Genomic DNA, 27147 nt, shown 5'->3' on the forward strand with positions numbered 1-27147 from the left:
CTCCTGGCCATATACCGAAAAGATCCTCCAACATGAAATAAGAACATATGCTCCACTATGTTCATAGTAGCCTTATTTATAATAGCCAGAAGCTGGAAAGAACCCAGATGTCCCTCAACAGAGGAATGGATATAGAAAATGTAGTACATTTACATAATGGAGTACTACTCAGTTATTAAAAACAAGGAATTCATGAAATTCTTAGACAAATGGATGGATCTGGAGGATATTATCCTAAGTGAGGTAACCCAACTACAAAACCACACACATGATATGCACTCACTGACAAGCGGATATTAGCCAAGAAGCTCAGAATCCTTCTTAGAAGTGGGAACAAAATACCCATGGAAGGAGTTACAGAGACAAAGTTTGGAGCTAAACTTTGGAACTAAACTAAAGGAATGACCATTCAGAGACTGCCCCACTTGGGAATCCATCCCATAAACAACCACCAAACCCAGACACTATGGCAGATGCCAACAAGAGCTTGCTGTCAGGAGCCTGAGATAGCTGTCTCCTGAGAGGCTCTGCCAGTGCCTGGCAAATATAGAAGTGGATGCTCACAGTCATTCATTGGACGGAGCACAGGTCCCCAATGCAAGAGAAAGTACCCAAGGATCTGAAGGGGTTTGCAACTTAGGAGGATATCAATATGAACTAACCAGTACCCCCAGAGCTCCATGGGTCTAAACCACCAATCAAAGAAAACACATGGTGGGAGTCATGGTTCTTGCTGCATATGTAGCTGAGGATGGCCTAGTTGGTCATCAATGGGAGGAGAGGCCTTAGGTCCTGTGAAGATTCTATGCCCCCTTATAGGTGTATACCAGGGCCAGGAATGGGAGTAGGTGTTTTGGGAAGTAGGTAGATGGTTGGGGATTTTAACAGGGGAAACGAGAAAATTGGACAACATTTGAAATGTAAATAAAGAAAACATCTAATAAAAAGGAAAGGTATTTTAAAAAAAGAAAAAGAAAATGGGGGAAAAAGAAAATATTAAATGAATAATTCTGAAATATGTATATATATTTAAGTACATGCTTACAGCATATCACTATATTTATTCCACTTCATTATTAGTTATTGTTAAAACAGTTTCTCATTTATTATTCTTAGCTATGCTTTATAGTACATTCAGGTGAATTAAAACATCACATAGATAGAATCTACTATGAATCTTAAACTCTATTCTTGGTGAAGGAAAAGGAGGTATTGCTTGAAGAAACTACACGAAGTTTGGTTCCCAGTACAAACCACACCTTTCTTTCCCGGTCCTGTCTCTAGCCTCACAACAATCATTAGCTCTTTCTTTCTTCTGTGAAATTTGTTTGTCTGGGACTTTCAGCTAAGCCAAGCCAAGCCAAAAATAAAAAACAATCAAGCAAACAAACAAACAAAGCCAAAAAACCAAAAAACAAAAATTCCCACTTTTTATTACATGAAAATTAAACAAAATTCAAGGAACTAGGTGTCTGCATATATTTCTCCAAACCCAGGCTTCAATTTCACCTACTTAAAATTGCTCAGATGGTTGATGGTTTCTTTACAGATACATTTGAGCATTCAGCAAACAAACATTTACCATTTATACAGGCAGATGATTAGTGTTTTCTTCCTTTGTTCTTCCAATATTTCCGCTATTTTGCCACAGAAGCACCATGTTGGATCCAGGCTGTCTCCAAGATCAAAAGCTACCCTTTTATGACACACATCTCTCATGGATATGAAGGAGGCAAGGCTATAAATGTGGCATTTACAAGCCATCTTGATTTCTAACATCTGTTCAAATTTCCATTAATAAATTTAAAATTCAGGCTTCTGCAGCCATCTGTTTGCTCCCAGCAATCTGAAAAGAATAAAAGCCCAAGGCAGATGTGCAGGCAGGACACTACCTGGGTGAAAATACACTTTGCTTTTGTGTTTTCTTCCTCACAAGTGAAGTGAAGAGTTGTCCTCCTGTAGGGTCCTGTTTCAATCCCTGTATTTCAATCATGGGAAAAAAGAGATTAGGGAATGGCCTTTTTCTTACTCATTATTACGCTCCTTCGACCCCTGAGTAGTGGCCTTCATCCTCAGAGACAATCTTGTCCATGCTGTGAAGGAGAAACAGAATCTTTCTACCACATTCTCAACATTGTCTGATAATCTCCGCAAACATTAATGAACTAGAACACTCTTGCCTAGATCACAGGCAACTCTTTAGCTCTGCAGACCTATGGGTTCTCACTGGGAATCTCTCTGAGGATTACTCTGGTATGCTGTGTGAATAGGATTCAGCAGCTGTTAAGACCCAGATCCCAAGCTAGGCTATGCCCCTCCCACTTTTTCTTTCAATTTTGATCTTGGCAGTGTCATTTATATCTAAGTGACTGGGATTTTTCTAAAAATGCTTAGCTCTGTTTCAACAACTGTGATTGCCTTCAAAAGGGGCCCACTGGGCTACATACAGTATTATCTCAAATGTGACCTGACTTGGTATTCCCTTTCATCTTCAAATAATGTTTCTTTCTAGTTTATGTTGAGAAACAAGTCCTCCAGAAACCACAGGCAAAGTCTATTTGTGTCCTTTCTGAAAACTTCAGCAGCATGATGAGTTCAGATCCACTCAGCTTTCAGCTGAATGGTCTAGCATGCAAGCTGTTGTGTTGTGAGATTGCCTTGCTGGATTAAATGTGCTCACTTCCTTCTGCTCTGACATTGCTTTTATTTATAAATTATGACTGATACTCTGGCTCTTTCTGTGTGACCTGAAATGAGTCATTTCATCATTTTCAACCCATTACCTTGGAATGCCAGCAGAACAGAAACATTTTAATTTCTTACCTTCCTATACATTCCTGCTATGGTTTAAAGAGGCCCTGAAAGTTCATGATATTCATATTAACATTATTTAAGTGTAGAACCACCTTTGACAATAATTGGGAGTAGGTATGTTCGTAAGGGTTAACAACACTGCTTGTTGTTCATGGCTTTAAAAGTATGGAGAAACAAAGCTAGCATGTGCTCGCTCTGTTTTGTTACCAGATGTGTCTGCCGTGTTGTCATACAATGAAAAGGTTATGGCAAGATTTTAAACTTGCCAGCATCCAGAATTGTAAGCTAAATAAACTGACATTCTTCATAGGCTACTCACTAGTTTGTGGTATTCACTTATAGCAACAGAAAATGGATCAGATCAGTCATTTCAGAGTGGATAATATGAAGATCTTTGTGTGTGTGACAACATAATGTGGCAGCCTTTGCTGATATAGGAACACTAGACTTAAATAACCTGTATTTCTAACATCTGTGGCCATCACACAAGCCCTAGTCCAGCCACCATTTTTGTCAGGCTCAGCCACATTGTCACACTGACGCTGAAACCTAACTTTCTAATCTCAGAGATTTTGTACTGTCCCTTCTCTCACTCTATATATTTCTCAGGACTCAAATGAAGTCACAAGCCTTACCTGGTAGCCATTTTCTGGTCTTATATGACTCTGAAGAAGAGTGGGAAACACACATTTTTTTCTGGCCTCCTCTCCATTTATAGCATGCCTCATTAATCCATCCTCCTGTGCTCTTCTGTGCTCTCTTCAGAATTCTCCCCCTAGGACTAAATGTAGTCACAATAATTAGCCGAAATTGGGTAGACAAGACATTTGCCTAGAAACAATGGTCTACATGACCAAGTTAATCTTTTTCCTTTTTTCATTTTCTTATTGACATTTTATTTATTTACATTTCAAATGTTACTCCCTTTCCAGTTTCCCCTCCACAAGCCCCCTATCGCCTCCCCCCAACCCCCGTCCCTATGAGGATGCTCACCCATTCATGCCTCAGTGCCCAGCATTCCCCTACCCTGGGTAATTGAGAGTCCACAGAACTAAGGAGCTCCCCTCTCAGTGATACAAAATAAGGCAGGCCTCTGCTACATATCCAGCTGGATCCATGGGGTTGTTAATATGAAATATCTTGGTGTGACTCTAAACAAACAAGTGAAGTATCTGAATGGCAAGAACTTCAAGTATCTGAAGAGAAAAAGTGAAGAAGACCTCAGAAGATAGAAAGATGCTCAGGGATTGGCAGGATTAATGTAGTAAAAATAGCCATTTTACCAAAACAATCTACAAATTCAATGCAATCCCCGTCAAAATTCCAACTCAACTCTTCACAGTGATAGGAAGAGCAATTCTCAATGTAATATGGAATAACAAAAAAACCCAGGATAAAAAACAAAATGAAACAAAACACGTGATATTGGTACAGAGACAGACAGGTAGATCAATGAATTGAAGACCCAGAAATGAACCCACACACATATGGTCATTTCATCTTTGACAAAGGAGACAAAACCATCCTGTGAACAAACGACAATATACTTCTTACTATTCTCCATTCTCCCCATAAATAGAACCCTTCTGGTTTCTTTCTCTCTCTCTCTCTCTCTCTCTCTCTCTCTCTCTCTCTCTCTCTCTCTCTCTCTCTCTCTCTCTCTCTCCCTCTCTCTCTCTCTCTCTCTCTCTCTCTCTGTGTGTGTGTATGTATTTATTTTTACCCAGATTCTGCATAAGAAACCTTGTGATGACCTTTTTTTTATAAGTTATTTTCTATATTTACATTTCAGAAGCTATCCCCTTTCCTCTTTCCTCCCTGAAAGTCCCCTATAGACTCTCCCTGCCCTGCTCCCCAACCAACCCACTCCTGCTTCCTGAACCTGGCATTCCCCTGTACTGGGACATATGACCTTAGCAAGACCAAATGCCTCTCCTCCCATTGATGGCCAACTGGGCCATCCTAAGCTACATAAGCAACTAGAGAGAGAAGTACTGGGGGAACTGGTTAGTTCAGATTGTTGTTCCTCCTATAGGGATGCAGACCCTGTCAGCTCCTTGGGTACTTTCCCTAGCTCCTTCATTGAGTGAGGGCCCTCTATCCTATCCAATAGATGACTGTGAGCATCCACTTCTGTATTTGCCAGGCACTGGCATAGCCTCACAAGATATGGCTATATCAGGGCCCTGTCAGCAAAATCTTGCTGATATATACAATAGTGTCTGGGTTTGGTGGTTGTTTATGGGATGGATCACTGGGTGAGGCAGTCTCTGGATGGTGCTTCCTTCACTATCAGCTCCAAACTTTGTCTCCATACATCCTTCCATGGGTATTTTGTTCCCCATTCTAAGAAGGAAGGAAGTATCCATATTTTGGTCTTCCTTCTTCTTGAGTTTCATGTGTTTTGCAAATTGTATCTTGGGTATTCTAAGTTTCTAGGTTAATATCCACTTTTCAGTGAGTGCATATGATGTGAGTTCTTTTGTAATTGGGTTACCTTGCTCAGGATGATATCCTCCAGATACATCCATTTGCCCAAGATTTTCATAAATTCATTGTTTTTAATAGCTGAGTAGTACTCCATTGTGTAAATGTACCACATTTTCTGTATCCATTCCTCTGTTTAGGGAAATCTGGATTTGTTCCAGGTTCTAGCTACTATGAATAAGGCTGCTATGAACATAGTGTAACATGTGTCCTTATTACCAGTTGGAACATCTTCTGGGTATATGCCCAGTAGAGGTTATGCTGGATCTTCCAGTAGTACTATGTCCAATTTTCGGAGGAACAGCCAGAATGATTCCTGAAGTGTTTCTACCAGCTTGCAATCCTACCAGCAATGGAGGAGTGTCCTTCTTTTTCCACATCTTCGCCAGTAATCTGCTGTCACCTGAATTTTTAAACTTAGCCATTCTGACTGGTGTAAGGTGGGATCTCAGGGTTGTTTTGATTTGCATTTCCCTGATGATTAAGGATGTTGAACACGTTTTCAGGAACTTCTCAGCCATTTGGTATTCATCAGTTGAGAATTCTTTGCTTAGCTCTGTCCCCCACCCCCCCCACACACACACTTTTTTGTTTTGTTTTGTTTTGTTTTTCCAAGACAGGGTTTCTCTGCATCGCCCTGGCTCTCCTGGAACTCACTCTGTAGATCAGGCTGGCCTCAAACTCAGAAATCCACCAGCCTCTGCCTCCCAAGTGCTGGGATTAAAGGCATGTGCCACTACTGCCCTACTGTTCCCCATTTTTAAATAGGGTTATTTGATATTCTGGAGTCCAGCTTCTTGAGTTCTTTGTATATATTGGATATTAGTCCCCTATCAGATTTAGGATTGGTGAAGATCCTTTCCCAATCTGTCAGTGGCCTTTTTGTCTTATTGACAGTGTCTTTTGCCTTACAGAAGCTTTGCAATTTTATGAGGTTGAATTTGTTGATTCTCTACCTTACAGCACAAGCCATTACTGTTCTGTTTAGAAATTTTTCCCCATGCCCATATCTTTGAGGCTTTCCCCCACTTTCTCGTCTATGAATTTCAGTGTCTCTGTTTTTATGTAGAGTTCCTTGATCCACTTAGGCTTGAACTTTGTTCAAGGAGATAAGAATGGATCAATTCCCATTCTACTACATGCTAACGGCCAGTTACCAGCACCATTTGTTGAAAATGCTGTCTTTTTTCCACTGGATGGTTTTAGCTCCCTTGTCAAAGATAAAGTGATCATAGCTGTATGAGTTCATTTCTGGGTCTTCAGTTCTATTCCATTGATCTACCTGTCTGTTGCTGTACCAGTACCATGCATTTTTTTATCACAATTGCTCTGTAGTACAGCTTTAGGTCAGGCATGGTGATTTCACTAGTGGTTCTTTTATTATTGAAAATAGTTTTTGCTAGCCTAGGTTTTTTGTTATTCCAGATGAATTTGCAAATTGCCCCTTCTAACTCTGTGAAGAATTGAGTTTGAATTTTGATGGGGATTGCATCAAATCTGTAGATTCCTTTCAGAAAGATAGCCATTTTTACTATATTAATCCTGCCAATCCATGAGCATGGGAGAGCTCTCCATCTTCTGAAATGTTCTATTTCTTTCTTCAGAGACTTGAAGTTCTTAACATACAGATCTTTCACTTCCTTAGTTAGAATCACACCAAGGTATTTTATATTATTTGTGACTATTGTGAAGGGTATTGTTTCCCTAATTTCTTTCTCAGCCTGTTTATCCTTTGTGTAGTGAAAGGCCACTGATTTGTTTGCGTTAATTTTATAGCCACCTACTACACTGAAGCTGTTTATCAGGTTTAGGAGTTCTCTGGTCGAATTTTTAGGGTCACTTATATATACTATCATATCATCTGCAAATAGTGATATTTTGACTTCTTCCTTTCCAATTTGTATCCCCTTGATCTCCTTTTGTTGTCTAATTACTCTGGCTAGGACTTCAAGGAAGAAAGTGGGAAGACTTTTCTAGTCCCTGATTTTTATGGGATTGTTTTCAATTTCTCTCCATTTAGTTTGATGTTGGCTACTGGTTTGCAGTATGTCACTTATATTAAGTACGGGCTTTGAATTCCTGATCTTTCCAAGATTTTTATCATAAATAGATGTTGAATTTTGTCCAATGCTTTCTCAGCATCTAAGGAGATGATCATGTGATTTTGTCTTTGAGTTTGTTTATATAGTAGATCACGTTGATGGATTTCCATATATTAAACCATGCCTGCATCCCTGAGATGAAGCCTGCTTGATCATGAAGGATGATCGTTTGATGTGTTCCTTGATCCATTTTGCGAGAATATTATTGAGTATTTTTGCATTGATATTCACAAGGGAAATCGTCCTGAAGTTCTCTTTCCTTGTTGGGTCTTTATGTCGTTTAGGTATCAGAATAATTGTGGCTTCATAGAATGAATTGCGTAGAGTACCTTCTGTTTCTATTTTGTGGAATAGTTAAGGTCTGGAACTCTGCACTAAGCCCATCTGGTTATGGGCTTTTTTTGGTTGGGAGACTATTAGTGACTGTTTCTGTTTCTTTAGGGTAAATGAGACTGTTTTAATCATTAATATGATCCTGTTTTAACTTTGGTACCTGTTATCTGTCTAGATAATTGTTCATTTCACCCAGGTTTTCCAGTTTTGTTGAGTATAGCCTTTTGTAGTAGGATCTGATGATGTAGTAGGATCTGATGATGTTTTGGATTTCCTCAGGTTCTGCTGTCATGTCTAATTTTAATTAGGATACTGTCCCTGTGCTCTGGCTAAGGGTTTTTCTATCAAGTTGATTTTCTCAGAAAACAGCTCCTGGTTTGGTTGATTCTTTGTATAGTTCTTTTTGTTTCCACTTGGTTGATTTCAGCTCTGCCTTTGATTATTTCCTGCTGTCTACTCCTCTTGGGTGAATTTGCTTACTTTTCTTGCAGAGTTTACAGATGTGATGTCAAGCCGCTAGTGTACGCTCTCTCTAGTTTCTTTTCAGTAGCACTCAGAGCTATGAGTTTTCCTCTTAACACTGCTTACACTGTGTACCACAAGTTTGGTTATGTTGTGGCTTCATGTTCATTATACTCTTAAAACATCTTTAATTTCTTTATTTATTTCTTCCTTGACCAAGTTGTCATTCAGTAGACTGTTGTTCAGCTACCACGTGAATGTTGGTTTTCTATTATTTTTGTTATTTAAGATTAGACTTAGTCCATGGTGATCTGATAGGTGCATGGGATAACATCAATATTTTTGTATCTGTTGATGCCTGTTTTGTGACCAATTATATGGTCAATTTTGGAGAAGGTACCATGAGGTGCTGAAAAGAAGATATATCCTTTTGTTTTAGGATAAAATGTTCTGTAAATATCTGTTAAATCCATTTGTTTCATATCTTCTTTAAGTTTCAATGTTTCTTTGTTTCATTTCTGTTTCCAGGATCTGTCCATTGACGAGAGTAGGGTATTGAAGTCTACCCCTATTATTGTGCGAGGTATAATATGTGCTTTGAGCTTTACTAGAGCTTACATAATAAATGTGGATGCCCTTGCATTTGGAGCATAGATATTCAGAATTGAGAGTTCATCTTAGAAGATATTACTTTTGTGAGTGTGAAGTGCCCCTCCTTGTCTTTTTTGCTAACTGTGTGTTGAAAGTCGGTTTTATTCGATATTAGAATGGCTACTCCAGCTTGTTTTTTTTCGGACCATTTGCTTGGGAAATTGTTTTCCAGCCTTTTACTCTGTGGTAGTGTCTGTCTTTGTCCCTGAGGTAGGTTTTCTGTATACAACAAAATGTTGGGTCCTGTTTATATAGACAGTATATAGTCCTGTCTTTTTATTGTGGAATTGAATCCATTGATATCAAGAGATATTAAGGAAAAGAAATTGTTGCTTCCTGCTATTTTTGTTGTTAGAGTTGGGATTCTGTTCTTGGGGCTATCTTCCTTTAGGTTTGTTGAAGAATTACTTTCTTACTTTTTCTAGGGCAGAATTTCTCTCTTTGTGTTGTAATTTTCCCTTTTTTATCTTTGATGGCCTGGATTTGTGGAAATATATTGTTTGAATTTGGTTTTGTCATGGAATACTTTGTTTTCTCCATCTATGGTTATTGAGAATTTTGCTGGCTTTAGTAGCCTGGGCTGCCATTTGTGTTCTCTTAGGGTCTGTAAAACCTCTGTCCAGGATATTCTGGCTTTCATAGTCTCTGATGAAAAGTCTAATGTAATTCTGCCTTCATATGTTACCTGACCTCTTTCCTTTACTGCTTTTAATATTCTATCTTTATGTAGTGCATTTGTTGTCCTGATTATTATATGTCAATAGGAATTTCTTTTCTGGTTCAGTCTATTTGGAGTTCTGTAGGCTTCTTGTATGTTCATGGTCATCTCTTTCTTTAGGTTAGAGAAGTTTTCTTCTATAATTTTGTTGAAGATATTTACTGGCCTTTTAAGTTGAAAATCATTCTCATCTATACCTATTATCCTTAGGTTTGGTCTTCTCATTGTGTCCTGGATTTCATGGATGTTTTGAGTTAGGATCTTTTTGCATTTTGCATTTTCTTTGATTGTTGTGTCCATGTTTTCTATGGACTTTTCTGCATCTGATATTCTGTCTTCCATCTCTTGTATTCTGTTGCTGATACTCACATCTACGATTTGTGATTTCTTTCCTAGGATTTCTATCTCCAGAGTTGTATGCCTTTGGATTTTCTTTATTTTTTTTCTACTTCCATTTTTAGATCTTCGATGGTTTTGTTCAATTCCATCACTTGTTTGGTTGTGTTTTCCTGTAGTTTTTTAAGGGATTTTTGTGTTTCCTCTTTAAGGTCTTCTACCTGTTTAGCAGTGTTTTCATGTAATTCTTTAAAGGATTTTTGTGCTTCCTCCTAAGGACTTCTACATGTTTAGCAGTGTTCCCCTGTATTTCTTTAAGTTATTAATGACCTCTTAAAATCTTCTCCCAGCATCATGAGTTATTTTTTAAAAACCGAACCTTGCTTGTTGGGTGTATTAGGGTATCTAGCACTCACTGTGGTTGGATTACTGGTTCTTGATGATGCAGAGTGGTCTTGGTGTCTGGTAGTAAGATTCTTACATTTCCCTTTTGCCATCTGGTAATCTCTGGTGTTAGATATTCTAGCTGTCTCTAGCTGGACTTTGTACCTCCTGTGATTCTGTTAGCCTCTGTCAGCACTCCTGGGAGTTCAACTCTCTCTTAAGTCCCAATGGTCAGAGTACTCTCTGCCAGGAAGCTTTCCTCTTGCAGGGAAGATGCTCAGATATCTCAATCTCAGCTCTGCCTCCTGTCTGAAGATGAAGGCCCTAAGGGACCCTGTCCAAGAAGCTCTGGTGCTTCTGTGGCCCATGTGCTCTCCTACACAGACTGGTCTCTGAGAGACCAGGGATATATGGTGGTGCTTTTACCTGCATCTTGGGGTAAGAGCTCTCACTGGAGGCCAACTCTCCTCTGTTGGGGAATGTGGGCAGAGGTCTGGGTCTCAGCTACACCTCCTGGCTGATGATGAAGTCCTGAAACGTGATGATCTTTATATGTCATGATTCACTTGAAATGTTCTTTAGTTTTATCCATTTTCCTGCAAATGACAATATTTTATTATTCTTTACTGAAGGCTATAACTACATTTTGTTTATCTAGATTTTATTTATCTTGTCATATGTTGATAGGAACCTGGAAGGCTCCATATCAAGATAATATAAATATAATAGTTCCACAGTAAAAATGGTTGTTTTGTCCTTGCAATATGCAATTTTAGATTTCTTCACTTATGTACCCTGCTATATACATTGATATTCTTGTTCTGTGTTTAGTGGTTTACTTGAGAACCATTCCTACTGTTTTCCATAAAGGCTTAACAAGTTTACATTCTTAGTACCATTGTATCTGCATTCTTCCCCCCACATCCTTAAAGGTATTTGTTTTCTTGGGCAAAACAGAAGCTTAGTATAGTTTTAATTTATTTCCCTGGTGAACAATGATGTGGACACTTTTTAAATATTTTATTGCCCATGTGTTCTTCTTTTGAGCAGTATTTGTTCAATTAACTTGGCCATTTATGAGTTTAGAATTCTTATCGAAATATTTCATTCTATGCTTTTATATTTAAAATATTCTCCTATAGAACTTTCAGAACCTCAAAATATATTTTATACCAGACCAGCAAGAGTCAGATACCATCATCTGTTATAATACTAAATAGTTTACTCAAATACCAGAACTTTCTCTGAGCCACCATAAATTATCACCACCCCACTCCTACACACATAGACACAATCCTTGTTCACCCAGCTCAATCTCTTGCACAAACTTTTTCAAGAAATAAAAAAGGAAAAAAAGGAAGAAGGCTGTTATTGATGATGGCTCTCTGGTTATTGTTTCCTTTTGTTTTTTGTTTTGTTTTGTTTTTTGAGACAACACCTCCCTATATATCCCAGGTTGGACACAAATTTGTAATCATCTTACCTAGCCTCCCTGGTATTAATATTATAGGTGTATTCATAATTGGCTATTGAGGAAGAGTACACATAACCACTAGCTTTATTTTCTACTTATTATTGAGACCACAGATTCATTCTTTTAATTTCTGTCTAAAGAGAAAGAATGCAGTGATAATTCTGTGACTATCAATAGGGAAGAAGACAGCAAATCAGGAAGATACTGATTACCACAGAAGTCATTGATGAAGAATGGCAGTTTGTAATAATTGGTTGGAGAAAGTATGAGGTAGCTGGAGATGCCATAACAAAGTACTAGAAAAGGAATGACTTGAAAACAAAATTTGTTTTCTTACATCTGTGAGAAGCTGTATGTCTGAAATCAAAGGTCTAGAAAGGCTGGTTCCTCCGGAGCATCTCATTTCAGCTGTTCAAGAAGCATCTTTACTGCTCTCACATGGTCCCTCTTCTCTATGTTTCTATGTCTTAATTTTGTTTAGAAAGCCCACCAGTCACATTGGATTTGGACTTCATTATTTCTTCAAAGATGATCTTGAACTACAACCATATCCTGTGGTAACAATTGCTGAAATTCCAACAAGAACTTGCAAGGTGCATAGTCTTAAAGAAGGAATTATGCAGCAGTCTTCTTGGTATGGGTGAGTGCTTTATGTAAAGCAGATGGAAATTGTTATTTAAACAACCAACCTCCCTGTAAAATCTTATTCTTTCTTATCTATTTCTAGCAAAGTTCTCATTAATTGTGAAAAATACTGACTACTTAGTGAGCTTTAGAGGAGGTACTAACACTAGTTTAAAAAACCTCAAAAATTAAAACCCAAAAAAATGACAACAAACGAGAATGAGCATACGTTAATTAATTAATTTACCACAAAACCCAGTCATTGTTGTTTTGAAAAAAGTTTTTATTTACATGTCTTGGGATTGTCAGGGAAGTCAGGAATAGTAGGAAAAGAATATAGCCTAGACTTATTTCAGGAGCTACATTTAGGGTTAAACCAGTAAAAACATTCTTATATGATCTCTGTTTCAGTACCTGCCTCTAGTTTCCTGCATTGAGTTTCTGTCTTGACTTTCCTCAATATTGTACTGTTACCAAGTGTAAGTTAAAATGACATCTTGTCTTCCCAAGTTGCTCTAGGTTACTGTGTTTCTTACAGCAACAGAAAACAAACTAGGATAGGGTAAAGCTGAAATAGGAAATCAGATTTAACATACTTTGAAGTGTCAATCCAAAAAGATTCTGTCACCAGACCATAGGACAAAAGTGAAGGTAAAGAGAGAGTGAGAGGTCTTAGTGTACAGTGGAAAGTGGGGCAACTTTCTGAACCACTGGGTTATAATAACTATCGGAGCTGTTTATAGGTTCTTAGCAGCTATAGCCATGTTGCAGGAATTGTTAGTGTAACCAAATTAATTTATGCACATCATAAACAATGAGTGATATGGAAAGAAATGACAGAAATATTAAGGCAAATACTGAAGAAAAGCAGGAATTTGCTTATATGTATAGCTGCAAAGGTTCTTATCTAGCTTCAGGTATAGCTGGATATCATGGTTCAGATGGTATCAGCCCTTCCCATTGGCGAACAAGTCACCCCTACTTCTGGTGTTGGTTGAGGTTTTTGTTTTTGTTTTTTTTTTTTTCATGTGTGTCCTTTCTTTGTGACTAGAAACATGTTTAAGTAAAACAACTTCTACTGTCTTTCATGGGTTCAAATTAATCCACTCTTTTTTTTTCAAATTCTTGTGTAAAATTTTAAGCAGGAACTTGGGCCAGACTGAGTCATATTTTTATTGTAAACTTATTTCTAAGGTCATGAAGTAGGCATACTGAGTCTGATGTAAAGGGCAAATGTATTATTCTTCCAGGAACACGTGGAAGAAGGAAACAGAGTTTCCCCAAATGGGCAGGAAATTACTATAAAAGAGTGAATGAACATAAGGTGAACAAAAGTCTTCCATTTGTTATGAAAACTTACATTCAAACTAAAAAGTACACATGTTTCTCATGTTTAGCACATCTATTTATGAAATATTCTGTATGCTGTATGTTTCTTGGTAGGTAGGAGAATGGCCCCAAAAGATTAGTCCTGAACTAAGTATGAATGAGACAATCTTGCAAAAAAAGCGAAGTCTAGAAAGAAACTAAGAGGTCCCATCCTACCAGATCTCAAAACTCCCTGCAGCCTCCAGTCTCTTGAGGGTTAGGTGCATCTTCTCTGACTAAACACAGACCCAGCATCCCTCTGGTGTATATGTGTTGGAGGCCTTAAATCAGGTGGTGTATGCTCCCTGGTTCATGTTCCAGTATCTGAGGGATCTCAGGGGTCCCAGTTAATTAAGACTGCTGGCTCTACTACAGGGTTGCCCTCCTCCTCAGCTTTCTCCAGCTCTCCCCTAAGTCAACCACAGTGGTCAGCATCATCTTTCCATAAGTTGGGTGTAAATATCTGCATTTGACTCTTTTAGGTGCTTGTTGGGTCTTTCAGAGGGCAGTTATGAGAGATCCCCTTTTATGAGTACTCCATACCCTCAATAATAGTTTCAGGTCTTGGGGCCTCACATTGAGCTGGATCCCACTTTGGGCCTGTCACTGGACCTTCTTCTCCTCAGGGTTCTCTCCATTTCCATCCCTGCAGTTCTTTCATACAGAAACAATTATAAGTCAGAGATTGAGTGTGGATGGCAACCTCATCCCTCACTTGATCTCACTATCTTTCTGCTGGAGGTGGGCTCTACAAGTTCCTTCATCCCAATGTAGGGCATTTTATCCAAGGCCTCTCTCTTTGAGTCCTGAGAGTCTCTCACCTCCCAGGTCTATGGTACATTTTGGATGGTCCTCCAAAGTCCTTAGTGGTCAGAGAAATGCAAATCAAAACGACCCTGAGAGTCTACCTTACACCAATCAGAATGACTAAAATCAAAACCTCAGGTGACAGCACTTATTGGTGAGGATGTGGAGAAAGAGGAACACTCCTGCATTGCTGGCAGAATTGAAAACTGGTACAACCACTCTGGAAATCAATCTGGAAGTTCCTCAGAAAATTGGAAATAGATCTACCTGAAGACTCAGCAATATCACTCTTGGAAATATACCCAAAAGATGCTCCACAATGCCACAGGAGCACATGTTCCACTATGTTCATAGTGGCCTTGTTTGTGAAAGCCAGAAGCTCGAAACAACCCAGATATCCCAAGACAGAAGCATGGATACAGAAAATGTGGTTCATTTACATAATGGAATACTACTCAGCTATTAAGAACTAGGACATCCTGACTTTTGCAGTCAAAAAGATGGAAGTAGAAAATATCCCAAGTGAGGTAACTCAGACCCAAAAGGACATGCATGGTATGTACCTATTAATAAGTGACTATTAGCTAAAAAGAAAAAGTGTTAATTACCCAAGGTACAGCCCACAGAACTCAAAAAAGTCAACAAGCTAAAGGGCCCAAGTGAGGATGCCTCAGTCCTACTTGGGAGGGAGAAGAAAGCAACCACAATGTGGGAAGAAGAGACCTTGAAAGGGGAATGGGATTCAGCAAGGGGGAAGGGAGGGAGGGAGGGCAGAGAGGAGAACATGATCAGGTATTGCGTGAGGGAAAAGGACTAAAATCCCTGAGGGCCAGCAGAAAGAATGGGAACAGACAACCTCAGGTAGTAGGAGGTTATGATTCATTTCTACTTATTGCTCTGTTTTTAGGATGTTTAGGATGATGGATTTTGTATAAAAGTAATGGAAACTGTGGAAATATAGAAAGATATAGAAGAAATAAACACATTCATCTCCATACACAAACACCATCATTTTTGTTGTGTTTTTCATTATTCTTTTTTATTTAGTTCTAATCATATGAAGAGTTTTGCCCTAGACTTCAATGTTACAAAATAAGCAGTTCTCATTATTTTAATTTGTTGTATAGATAAAGTGTTCAACACTGCAATGAGTGAATGCTTTCATCATATACTCGTTTAAATGCGAATGCAGATGCTTCTTGGATTATGTTAGGGATACATCTCTAAATACATTAGAAACAAATATGTGCTTAATGCACCTGACCCATGGAGCATGATAGGTTAGCCTTGCCTACCTTGAACTTGGTCAGAACACTCTCATTCTCTTCACTTGATGGAATTATCAAATAAAAAATCTACTTACAATAAAATCCTGAATATTTGGTATAATTTATTGGATGTTTGTCAATAAAAACAAAACAAACTCACACTGGTACAGCAGTATACACTTTGTATCTTTTAAAAATAGTAGTTTTATTTGTTCCTTAAAATTTGCATACATGTATCCAACACAGTTTGATCATATCTATCTCCCTCCTCTTCAACCAGGACTCCCATCATGTCTCCCTTACCAACTTTCTGTTTTTACCCTCATGACAGAGCTGTTGTTTATGTCCTACATTACTAGAGAGTATTAGGGCACATATTGCTATAATAATCAAAGAAATTTAAAGTACAGACTTTTCACAATTAGTATTGCTTCACACTATTAAAAGCTTGAAAATTCTCAAGCCATGATAAGTCAGGAACCCAGATGTATAAAAATTACACATTTTAAACTACTTAATTTCTTTTTGTTTGAAAATTATCATCTAGGAAGGTACTGCTTAAGTGTTTGAGAAAATCTACACCACTGTTGTTATTAAATTTTGTATTTATTACCTTCCATGAAAATACTTATCAATAAGCCTGCTTTTTTTAGCTGATTAGTTGTTACATAGATATTATTTCCTTCTTATTGCGTATTTTCCTTTCATGATAACTTTCAAATGTGAAAAGTGTTTTAATATTTTTAAAATATTTAATTTTCAAATACATCTTTCCTCTGCATTTCATTATTTTAATATGTGGTTACACAACTTGGAAAGTTTTACTTTTTATATTAAAAATGTTTTTATTTTATACATTGGCATTTTTTCATTGTTCACAGCGCTGAGTTACATCTTCATACAATATATCATGTATACCCACACTGACAGTCCTCTAACTTCTTAGGTATTTTTCCCTTCTGTTTACTCTTCTTTGTCCTGTTAAAAAATTTCACTTCTACTTTCATGTCATATATGTGTATATATATACATATATATACATGCATATATATACATATATATACATGCATATATATATACATATACATATATACATGATTTTATATATATTTGTATATATACATATACACACATATATATATGATCTTATATATTTGTGTAAAATCTAGTAACAATAGGTAAGAAAATATATAAGATATTTAGGGTTTTTTTTTTTTGAAATTTAGGTTAATAAGCTTAAGTCCAACTCTTAATTTTCTGGAAAAATAATACATTTTGATTATTCTTTATAGCTTAAGAAAGTCCATGGTGTATATCTATAGCACCTTTTTTATTAGTTTTGTTGACATATATACAACTTGTTTCCATAAATTAGCTATGTAAAATAGTGTACAGCACATCTACACCCCAATCCCTCGCGGAGAGAGCTGGCCTCCCAGGAATGATAAAACACCTAATACCACAGGTGAGACCATCACTATGGCCCCCATATCAGGTCAAGTGGGATTCACCTGGAGCCCACAGGATCCAGGAACTAAAGAGTAGCCAAGGACACAGTCCTTCCAGTTTCCATCTGTGCCGCATAGCTGACACTATGCCACAACTATCTGCACCCCAAAACCACCTAGAGAGAGCTGTGTTCTAGGAGTGCTGACACACCAAAGAACATAGGCTAACAAGAGGGAAAAGCTCCAGTCAGAGACAGTAAGACTAGCTAACACCAGATATAGTCAGATGGCAAGAAGCAAGGGCAAGAATATAAGCAGCAGAAACCAAGGCTACTCAGCATCATCAGAACCCAGTTCATCCACCATAGCAATCCCTGCATACCCCAACACACCAGCAAAGCAAGATTCTGATTTAAAATCATATCTCATGATGATGATAGAGGAATTTAAGGAGGATATAAACAACTCCCTTAAAGAAATACAGGCGAACACTGGTAAACACAAGTTTTAAAGAGGAAACACATAAGTTCCTAAAAGAAATAAAGAAAAACACAACTAAATAGGTTGAAAGAATTGAACAAAACCAGGGCCTGAATGTGAAAATAGAAACAATAATGAAATAAAAAATGGAGACAACCATAGAGATAGAAAACCTAGGAAAGAGATCAGGAGTCATAAATGAAATCATCACCAAGAGAATAAAAGAGAAAGAAGAATCTCAGGTGCAGAAGATACCACAGAGAACAAGTAACACAACAGTCAGAGAAAATGCAAAATGCAAAAAACATCCAGGAAATCCAGGACAAAATGAAAAGACCAAACCAAAGGATAATAGGCACAGAAGAGAGCAAAGATTCCCAACTCAAAGGACCAGCAAATGTCTTCAACAAAATTATAGAAGAAAACTTCCCTAACCTAAAGAACGACATGACTATAAACATACAAGAAGCACACAGAACTCCACATACATTGGGCTAGAAAGGAAATTCCTCCTATCACATAATAGTCAAAACAATAAATGCACAAAACAAAGAAAAAATATTAAAAACAGTAAAAGAAAAAAATATATATATACAAAACAAAAAACAAACAAACAAAAACAGGAGCTGGTTCTTTGAGAAAAATCAAAAAATAGATAAACCCTTACCTAGACTCATCAGAGGACACAAAGACAGTATCCAAATTAATAAAATCAGAAATGAAAAGGGAATCATATTAACAGAAACTAAAGAAATTTTTAAAAAATCATCAGATCATATTACAAAAGCCTATATTCAACAAAACTGGAAAATCTAGATGAAATGGGTGATTTTTCTAGACAGATACCAGCTACCAAATTTAAATCAGGATCAAATAAACTATCGAAACAGTCCCATAATCCACAAGGAAAGAGAACAGTCTTTAAAAATCTCACAAACAAAAAAATCCACAGGACAAGATAGTGGAGAAATCTATCAGACCTTCAAAGAAGTCCTAAAACCAATATTCCTCAAACTATTGTAAAAATAGAAACAGAAGGAACACTTCCCAATTCTTTCTATAAAGCCACAATTACCAAAAGCACACAAAAACCCAATAAAGAAAGAGAACTTCAGATCAATTTCCCTTATGAATATTGATGAAAAACTACTCAATAACTTTCTAGAAAATGGAAGCCACACATTAAAACAATCATCCACTATGAACAAGTAGGCCTCATCCTAGGGATAGAGGGATGGTTCAACATAAGTAAATTGATTAGTTAAATCTGAAAGACCCACAATGTGAGGACTCCCCCATGTTCTGACTCAGGAGAGGCGACACCCCAAATCACTCACGAGAACCAGCCTTGATGCAAACTGCAAGAGGCATTTTTATTCCAAGAGCGCTCTGGGGCCCACAGTTATATACCACGCAGGGGTAGAGGACTGTAGCACCCCGAGTAGCTGGATAAGGGGGTATTTAAAGGAAGAAACCACAACTCAAGGGGGTGGGGAGGGATTTGTTGGAAAGACGTTGTGGGTCTTTTATTTGGTGCATTGGCCGGGAATTGCGACCACCCCACACACCTGAGAACCAACTTAGAGGTATGGGGATCCTCTTTGGAATGTGTGCATGCCGGCCAGTGTCTCTGTTCTGTGTGTCTGATTTCTGTTTTCTGAAATGAACACATGCTTGTATTGGTTTGTTTGTCTGTGTCTCGTCCTTTGTTTCTGAAGCTTGGCACAGTCTGAGTTTGGATCAGCCTGAGTTTAGATACTGATCAGCTTGAGTTTTGGATTCTGATCCATCTGAGTTTGTTTGGGTCCACCTGAGTTTGGTTTCTCTAGTTTTGGTCATTCCGGTGGAAGCAGAGGGCAGTATTTGTAGAAGATGGGATTTTCTGAAATGTAAGCGCTTTGTATTTGCAGGTGTCCTTTTGGGCCGTAAGGACCAGAGGACTGTGGTCAGCAGATGTGCTAGGAGGTCCACGGGCTGCTGCCCTGGGGGATGCCCTGGAAAGTGTGGAGAGCCAGGGAGGGATGCCTGTTAGTCTCCGGAGATCGGTCAGAGGGACTGAGTTCTGTTGTTGAAGCGGATGCTTCCCCCTTGGAAATCGTCTGATTCTTTTGCCTGCTTGTGGAGGAAAAGAAAGGATCGTGTGTGTCTGGATCTGTTGGTTTCTGTTTTGTGTGTTTTTGTGTATGTGTTTAGAGCTATGTGTCAATCTAGAGAAGTGAAGGTAATTCTCATAGGTGCTTTATACCCTGACTAGAGATAGTTTACACATAAGAGAACGGGTTTGAGAAAAGCAGTACTCTCCGACTATCTGGAGATAATTTCTTAAAAGAGAAAAATAAAAAATAAATAGACATTAACAATTGGACTTTGGAAACCTGCACCTGTACTTAGGAGTTTAGTGTGGCTGGAGAAGGCTTGCTAGGAGCTGATTGTAAACACTGCTCTTAAATGGACCAGCAGCTTCTCAAGTTCTATGGTAAGGAAACTGATGGCTGTTTTTTCCTACAAAAAAATCTCTGTGCTTTTGATTATTAAATTCATCAGGTAACAAGGTGAAACTATAGCAGAAAAAATTAAGAATTTTGTTTGGTTTAAATAAGCAAATGTATGCAGCCATTTCATTTCTGAATGGTTTTAAAGGTATAAATATGTTTTATATGTCTTGGTTATATATTATTGGCTCATAAGTTATTGGTTATGATTAAAAATTTGTACCATTGGTAACAGAAAGTTGGCTTAAAACTTGTAACTCTGGGTTGGAGTAATTTAAAAATACAACATGCGGCATTAAGACAACCCAAGGAGAAAGGTCTCTAAAGATACGCCTGAATTGGGTAATATTCTATGTAATTCTTATCCTAGAAACCAGACTTATAAAAGATAGAATTTAGGGCAATGTCTCTTTGAAGTATTGGGGACTTCACCTTCTTGCATTTCTGTGCAGAAACAGGCAGCCAAACTTTGTAGCCAGTAATGTTTTTGGTGTTGATTTTTAAAGAGAATGGATTGTTTGCACTGTTAAAATTGGGTTTTGCTTCCCAAAATTGTGGTTGTACTCTCGTAACAGGCAGCCAAACTTTGTAGCCAGTAATGTTTTGGTGTTGATTTTTAAAGAGAATGGATTACTTGCACTGTTAAAATTGGATTTTGCTTTCCTAAATTGTGGTTGTACTCTCGTGTTACAAGAGAAATTGAAGGTTTCTCCTGAATCGGAGCCACCAGATAAATCCATGGTCTCCTCCAAAATCAATGAAGCCTAGTTCACTACCTCCCCCTTATCCACAGCCTCAACCCCAGCCTCCGGGGGGAGAACCACGAACCTGTCCGGTCAGCGGGAGGCAGACCGCTGAGGTTACATGGAGCCGCAGAGCAGATTCCTGATGGACTCATCAGCCTATTTGGGATGATTGTCAGCAGCTGCTGCAGATGCTCTTCACAACTGAGGATAGAGAGAGAATTCTGTTACAGGCTAGAAAAACTATCCCAGGAGCCGATGGGTGGCCTACACAGCTATAAAATGAGATCGACATGGGATTCCCTTTGACTCATCCTGGTTGGGACTACAACATGGCTGAAGGTAGGGAGAGCTTAAAAATCTTATCACCAGCCTCTGGACTCCAATGCACCTCAAAATGGCCCACTAATTTGGCTAAGGTAAGAGAGGTAATCCAGGGGCCAACCGAACCACCCTCAGTGTTTCTTGAAAGTCTTATGGAAGCCTTCAGGTGGTTCATTCCCTTTGATCTTACCTCAGAATCTCAGAAGGCCTCAGTGGCCCTGGCCTTCATAAGGCAGTCGGCTCCGGATATCAGAAACAAACTTCAGAGATTGGAAGGTGTATTACAAGAGGGAGCCAGCTACGTGATCTAGTGAAAGAGGCAGAGAAGGCATATTACAAGAGAAAGAGAGAGGTGTGAGGCAGAAGAAAGAGAAGACAGGAGGGATCATAGAAAAGAGAAAAATTTGACTAGAATCTTGGCCACAGTGGTAGAAAAGAAAGAAAAAACAGGACCTAGACAGGAAACCTGGGCAACAGAAGACCAATGTGCTTAACAGAATTACGTGAGTTGGAGTACCGAGTCTCAGATAAAAAGGATCAGCTGTGTCAGACTGAAGTTATATATTTAGGATATACCCTTTGAGATGGGAAGCGGTGGCTAAAGGAAGCCAGAAAAAATACTGTAACTCGGATTCCCACCCCAACTACACCAAGGCAAGTAAGAGAATTTTTGGACACCACTGGCTTCTGCAGGCTCTGGATACCTGTTTTTTTTTGTTGTTGTTGTTTTTTTTTTTTTGTTTTGTTTTGTTTTTTTGTTTTTACTTTAGCTGCCCCGTTATACCCCCTAGCCAAGGAAGGAAAGGTGTTTGTGTGGACCCCAGATCACCAGAGAGCCTTTGAAGAAATTCAAAAGGCCCTACTGATGGCTAGCCTTGGCCTTGCCTGACCTATCCAAGCCTTTCACTCTTTATGTGGAAGAGAGAGCAGGAGTCAACAAAGGAGTCCTTACTCAGATTTTGGGACCTTGAAAAAGGCCAGTGGCTTACCTATCCAAGAAGTTAGATCCTGTTGCCAGTGGGTGGATTTCTTGCCTGAAAGCTGTTGCTGCCATAGCTCTACTTGTCAAGGATGCTGATAAGCTCACTCTGGGACAGCAAATAACTGTAGTGACACCCCACACTCTTGAAAGCATTATCCGACAGCCCCCCCGACCAATGGATACAAATGCTCATAGGATTAGCAGAGCTTTTTGTTGACTGAACGAGTGACCTTCGCTCCCCCTGCTGGCCTCAATACTGCTACCCTACTGCCTAAGACTGATGACTGTTCACCTCCTCAATCACTGCACTTACATTCTGTACATGGATGCACTAACTTCCTGGTTGAAGGTAAGTGGAAGGTGGGGGCAGCAGTGGTGGACAGGAAGCAAGTGATCTGGGCTAGCAGCCTCCCTGAAGAAACTTCAGCCCAGAAAACTGAACTTGTGGCTTTGATACAAGCTCTATGAATGGCAAACGGGAAGTCTATCAACATTTACACTGACAGCAGGTATGCTTTTGCCACTGCATGGAGCAATATATAGACAAAAAAGGGCTGTTGACATTTGCAGAGAAAGACTTAAGATGCTGTGGCTAAAGGGAATCAGATGGCAGATCTAACCGCCAAGCAGGCAGCCTAAGGAGCAATGATCCTGGCAGTCAAGGCGCCTAAAGATTATTATGATGTCACAGAGACCAGCTTTAGATACACCTCTGAGGACTATCAAGTTATGGACAAATTAGGACTGGTAAAGGAAACCCTGTATGTGTTAGTAGAAACAGAAAAAGGAAAACTAGTCCTCCCATGGGAAGAAGGACGCAAGTATGTTACCAACTTACATTACTTGACCCAGTTGGGGGCCAAGAAATTAAAAGGTGTGGTTAGGTCCTCTGACTACTATGTTATAAGACTCTCTGACTTGGCAGAAGAAATAGTCAAAAGCTGCAAGGCCTGTGCTATGACTAATACAGGACACTTCGTGTATACTCCTGAGAAGAGGCTCAGGGGCAACTGGCTGGGGGCTTACTGGGAAGTAGATTTTACAGAAATTAAGCCAGCTAGATATGGCAACAAGTACTTAGTGTTTATAGACAGCTTTTCAAGGTGGGTAGAAGTTTTTCCTACCAGGACTGACACAGCCCATGTGATGGCCAAGAAGATCCTAGAAGAAATCTTCCCAATGTTTGGGATACCTAAGGTAATAGGGTCCAATAATGGACCTGCCTTTGTTGCCCAGGTAAGTCAGGGACTGGCCAAGATATTGGGGATTGATTGGAAGTTACATTGTGTATATAGGCCCCAAAGCTCAGGACAGGTAGAGAGGATGAATAGAACCATTAAGAGACCCTTACCAAACTGACAGTGGAGACTAGCACTAATGATTGGATAGCTCTTCTACCTTTTGTGCTCTTCAGCATTAGAAACACCCCTGGACAGTTTGGACTGGCCCCCTCCACTGGTAAAAATAGCCTCTGCACATAGTGCTGACATGCTTTCCCAGCCTTTGTTCTCTAGGCTCAAGGCGTTCAAATTGGTAAGACGGCTAGTGTGGAAGCAGTTCCAGAAGGCCTACTCAAGAGAAGGAGACCTGCAAGCCCCACATCTCTTCCAAGTTAGAGATTCAGTCTACTTTATCTAATGTAGATGCCACCATGCAGAAAACCTTGACACTTGGTGGAAAGGCCCTTAACTTGTACTCTTGACCATTCTACTTTCTACCCTTATGGGACCTATTTTGATTTTGCTTCTGCTTTTAATTATAGGTCCATGTGTGTTAAATAGGCAAGTCACCTTTATTAGAACAAGAATTAGTGCTTTTAGTTTTGAGACAACAGTACCATGACCTAAAGGTCAAGTGTGTCAGTGAGAAGATAGTGTCTAATTCTAAGATGAAAACTACTAACAAGTAGAAGTGGGGAATGAAAAAGTATAACGTAAAAGCAAAATTCTAGGCCTTTCGGCCCAGGCTTGAGAATGTGACCTTTGTGACTCAATGCTCCGAGGCATGCTAATCATAAAACAGATAGTGACATTCCTCCACCCACCCGCTTTCTGGGTTCAGGGAGTGTTCATTCAAAGAAAGTCACCCTGACCTACCCTGACCATTGCTGAAACTCTCTGTGCAAATGTGCTATTGTTAGGGACTCTTAGAAACTGTCTTGAAAAATAACTTGCACAATTACCAGGTATTCCTTGTGACTCTTGTGACTTTGCACTTCCTTGTGATTCTTAACTGGTTTTTGGTATTTTCCAACAACATCCTCCCCACCTACTTGAGTTGTTGTTTCTTCCTTTAAATACTCCCTTACCCAGCTACTCGGGGCACCAAGGTCCTCTACCCCTGAGTGGTGTATGACTGTGGGCCCAAGAGCACTCTTAAAAAATAAGTCCTCTTGCAGTTTGCACACGACCGTTTCTCATGAGTGATTTGGGGTGTCACATCTCCTGAGTCAGAATGTGGGGGGAGTCCTCATGTTGTGGGTCTTTCAGGTCAACTAATGGAAGTTGGTAACATACTTGTATCCTTCTTCCCGTGGGAGAACTTGTTTTCTTTCTTCTGTTTCTACTACCCTATACAGGGTTTCCTTTACCAGTCCTAATTTGTCCATAACTTGATAGTCTTCAGGGGTTTATCTAAAGCTGGTCTCTGTGACATCATAATAATCTTTAGGCTCCTTGACTGCCAGGATCATTGCTCCTTGGGCTGCCTGCTTGGCAGTTAGGTCTACCATTTGATTCCCTTTAGCCACAGCATCTTAGATCTTTCTCTGCAGATGTCAACAGCCCTCTTTGTCTGTATATTGCTCTGTGCAATAGCAAAAGCATACCTGCTGTCAGTGTAAATGTTGATAGACTTCCCCTTTGCCATTCGTAGAGCTTGTATCAAAGCCACAAGTTCGGGTTTCTGGTCCGACATCCCTTCAGGGAGGCTGCTGGCCTAAATCACTTGCTTTCTGTCCAACACTGTTGCCCCCGCCCTTCCACTTACCTTCAACCAGGAAGTTACTGCCATCCATGTAACAACTCAGACTCCCAGACCAAGGCTGATCCTTCAGATCATTTCAGGTACCAGTTTCTTCTGCCAGGATGTCAGCGCAGTGATGAGTAGGTGAAGAGTCATCATTCTCAGGCAGTAAGGTAGCGGGATTGAGGACAGCAGGGCGAGCAAAGGTCATTCATTCAGTCAACAAAAGGCTCTGATAATGTGCCATACAAGTGTTGGTCATCCATTGATCAGGGGGCTGTCAGATAATGCTTTCAAGAGTGTGGGGTGCCACTACAGTTATTTGCTGTCCCAGAGTGAGCTCATCAGCACCCTTGACAAGCAGAGCTATGGCAGCAATAGCTTTCAGGCAAGAAAACCACCTGCTGATAACAGGGTCTAACTTCTTGGATAGGTAAACCACTGGCCTTATTTGGGATACACCCTTCAAGACGGGAAGTGGTGGCTAACAGAAGCCAGAAAAAATACTGTAACTCGGATCCCCACCCCAACTACACCAAGGCAAGTAAGAGAATTCTTGGGCACCGATGGCTTCTGCAGACTCTGGATACCTGTTTTTTTTTTTTTTTTTTTTTACCTCAGCTGCCCCGTTGTAACCCCTAACCAAGGAAGGAGAGGTGTATATGTGGACCTCAGATCACCAGAAAGCCTTTGAAGAAATTAAAAAGGCCCTACTGACGGCCAGCCTTGGTCTTGCCTGACCTAGCCAAGCCTTTCACTCTTTATGTGAAAGAGAGAGCAGGGGTCAACAGGGAGTCCTTACTCAGACTTTGGGACATTTGGGATCTGGGGTCCATACAAACACCTCCCCTTCCTTGGTTAGGGGTTACAACGGGGCAGCTAAGTTCGCCAACCCAGGTATCCAGAGTCTGCAGAAGCCAGTGGTGCCCAAGAATTCTCTTACTTGCCTTGGTGTAGTTGGGGTGGGGATCGGAGTTACATTATTTTTTCTGGCTTCCTTTAGCCACTGCTTCCCATCTCAAAGGGTGTATCCCAAATATGCAACTTCAGTCTGACACAGCTGATCCTTTCTATCCTTTTTATGCTTGGTACCCAACTCACCTAATTCTGTTAAGCACATTGGTCTTCTGTTGCCCAGGTTCCCTATCTGTCTAGGTCCTGTCTTTTTTTCTCTCCTACCACCGCAGCCAAAATTCTATTCAAATTTCTCTCTTGTCTACGATCCCTCCTGTAACCCTTACACTCTCTGAAGTTTCTTTCTGATATCGGGAGCCGACTGCCCTATGAAAGCCAGGGCCACTGAAGCCTTCTGGGCTTCTGAGGTAAGATCAAAGGGTATGAACTGCCTGAAGGCTTCTATAAGCCTTTCAAGGAACACCAAGGGAGGTTAGGTCAGCCCCTGCATTACCTACTTTAGTCAAAGTAGTGGGCCATCTTGAGGCACCTTGGAGAACAGAGCCTGGTGATACAATTTTTAAGCTCTCCCTACCTACATCCATGTTGTAGTCCCAACCAGGATGAGTCAAAGGGAATCCCATGTCGATCTCATTTTGTATCTGTGTAGGCTGCCCATCGGCTCCTGGGATATTTTTTTCTAGCCTGTAACATCATTCTCTCTCTATCCTTGGTTGTGAAGAGCGTCTGCAGCAGCTGCTGACAATCATCCCAAGTAGGCTGATGAGAGAACGTAAGGGACTCCACCAAGCCTGTGAGGCATTGGGGATCCTCTGAGAAAACGGGGTGGTTATTTTTCCAGTTATAAAGATCAGCAGAGGGAAATGGCCAGAAGCAAAACCCAATTTTAACAGTGTAAACAATCCATTCTCTTTAAAAAATCAACACCAAAAACATTACTTGCTACAAAGTTTGGCTGCCTGTTCCTGCAC

The 27147-nt window shown here is 39.7% G+C and overlaps 1 long non-coding RNA gene across 5 annotated transcripts; it reads right to left on the reverse strand.

The window, feature by feature from the left end:
• Positions 1 to 1968: 1968 nt before the first annotated feature.
• Gm32764 lies at positions 1969 to 25426 on the reverse strand. 5 transcript variants are annotated; one of them, XR_875112.2, is made up of 6 exons: positions 25286 to 25426; positions 21506 to 21622; positions 21077 to 21195; positions 10714 to 10883; positions 3450 to 3595; positions 1969 to 2093 (listed from the first exon to the last, which is right to left on the reverse strand). It is a non-coding gene; the product is annotated as a predicted gene, 32764 (long non-coding RNA). The 5 variants fall into 5 exon arrangements; XR_875111.1 differs by lacking the exon at positions 25286 to 25426 and adding an exon at positions 22611 to 22923; XR_875109.2 differs by lacking the exon at positions 25286 to 25426 and adding an exon at positions 22305 to 22415.
• Positions 25427 to 27147: the final 1721 nt, after the last annotated feature.

Source organism: Mus musculus, chromosome 15 (assembly GCF_000001635.26).
Source record: "Mus musculus strain C57BL/6J chromosome 15, GRCm38.p6 C57BL/6J".
Taxonomy (NCBI): domain Eukaryota; kingdom Metazoa; phylum Chordata; class Mammalia; order Rodentia; family Muridae; genus Mus; species Mus musculus.